Raw genomic sequence first — 2,409 nt, forward strand, 5'->3', positions numbered from 1 at the left:
TGGCCAAGATAAAGCATAGCAGTGTGAACAGACAGCAACACAGAGTTACACATGGAGTAAACAATAAACAAGTCAATAACACAGTAGGGGGGGAAAATGAGTCTATATACATTGTGTGCAAAAGGCATGAGGAGGTAGGCAATAAATAGGCCATAGGAGCGAATAATTACAATTTAGCAGATTAACACTGGAGTGATAAATCATCAGATAATCATGTGCAAGTAGAGATACTGGTGTGCAAAAGAGCAGAAAAGTAAATAAATAAAAACAGTAAGGGGATGAGGTAGGTAAATTGGGTGGGCTGTTTACAGATGGACTATGTACAGCTGCAGCGATCGGTTAGCTGCTCAGATAGCAGATGTTTAAAGTTGGTGAGGGAAATAAAAGTCTCCAACTTCAGCGACTGAATAATTTTCAGTTTCTGCATGTGTGAAGACCTCACCAACAGTTATGCTTGACCCACTGTTCATAACAGATAGAGGTTGAGAGAAATCACCTTATTTATTTACTGTTGTGAATTACCATCCAACCATTTAACCTATCGTTGATTTTTCTGTCTAAATAGATTTAAACGTGATTATAAAAAGTTACACCCTGCAAAATGATTTGTCAAAAAACTGATATGGAAGAGGTTCAGACTGCTACGTTATTTAAAGGACAAACGTACGCATCTCAGGAAAGTACCTTCTAAGGCCTTTTTTATCTCCTGCCATGTTGTGCTGATCAATCTGTTTGTCACGTTCCTGACCTGTTTTATGTTATTTTTGTATGTGTTTAGTTGGTCAGGGCGTGAGTTGGGGTGGGCATTCTATGTTTTGTGTTTCTATGTTTAGGTCACTTGTAATTAGCCTTATATGGTTCTCAATCAGAGACAGGTGTTTGACGTTTTCCTCTGATTGAGAACCATATATAGGTTGGCTGTTCACACTGTTTGTTTGTGGGTGATTGTCTTCCGTGTCTGTGCACCACACGGGACTGTTTTCGGTTTGTTCGTTTTATGTAGTCTGTTCTTGTTCATGCGTTCTTCGGGTATATGTAAGTTCGTTTGTTCAGGTCTGTTGACTTCGTTTTGTTATTTTGTAAGTTATTCAAGTGTTCTTCGTGTTTTGTCTTTAATTTAATAAATTCATTATGGCATCATACCTCGCTGCGTATTGGTCCTCCGATCCTTCTCTCCTCTCCTCGTCTGAGGAGGAGGAAGATCTAGAAAAKCGTTACACTGTTAGAGAAAATACAAAGAAATTAACACATTATAATTTAGACACAGACAGGCTTTAGCAGTAAAAGGAAATATGCATACGTAAATTCAAACATGGCCTGACAGACACACATACTTGCATGCATATACTGTAGGCTCTCGATACACATCCACAAAATGATAAACAAATAAAAATGAGGAATACCAGACACACACTCTACTTCATAGAATTCCACTCAGCTATATCATAAATAAATTAGGCCAAAATYATATTTCCCTATTAGTTCATTTGCCTTTTTTTCTCTCTTTTGAATAATGAATGTTTATGAAATAGCCAGGAGAATTATAATTTCCTCTATTAACTCTACATATTTTTTAAGCCTACATTTACATTTCTCAATTGTTCTTATATCTAATATTAAAATATCTAATCATCGAGCAGAGAGAAAAACAACGAAAGTCTTTCAGTTCAAAGACCTATTAGATTTTAATCTGCTTCCCATATATTCAAAACAACAACAACAAAGAAGTAAAGCAAAGCTTTTCAACCGTGCATTCAAAAGACAATGATTATAAAAACACAGTGATTTTTTAACAGACATTTTTATGGTAAATAAGTGTATTTTCTCCTTTAAGAACTCTCCTTCTCACGGCTTTATAATAAATATATGCAAAACTCCATTAGAGCATAACAGCCCACAGACACCCAGCTCTCACACCCCACTCCACAACATGAAAAAAACAAGATACCGGCATCGCTTTCAATGAGAGCTCTGCCTTTCAAAACTGCTTTGGTGTCCTACAAAATTACCATATGTGAGGGTATTTACCACTCTACAACATTTCTGTGTGTTTCCATGAAAGTTCAGTCTGTCCCTGTGATGAACAAAATGAAATGCCTGCCTTACTTGTTGCACGCAATTAGGCCCTTGCGAAAGACAGCGAGGGCAGTTTAACATTTCATAGGGCTGTAATTATTCRTTAACTGTTAGAAAGTGCTGTCCCTCAGGAGCCAATTACTTGAAAAGCGCTCATCACACAAGATATATACAAACAAATCCTTCAAGCACAAAGTAAATGTTGAAACATAAAACGGGATGAGAACAGGAAGCCATACCAATCAGTTTGGTGGGAGCTAATTACTAATAAGAGAAGCAGCCCCGTTGTGTTAGATAATTATGACACCGACCAGCACCTCAAACGAGAGAGCC

Source organism: Salvelinus sp. IW2-2015, unplaced genomic scaffold, assembly GCF_002910315.2.
Source record: "Salvelinus sp. IW2-2015 unplaced genomic scaffold, ASM291031v2 Un_scaffold1897, whole genome shotgun sequence".
NCBI lineage: Eukaryota > Metazoa > Chordata > Actinopteri > Salmoniformes > Salmonidae > Salvelinus > Salvelinus sp. IW2-2015.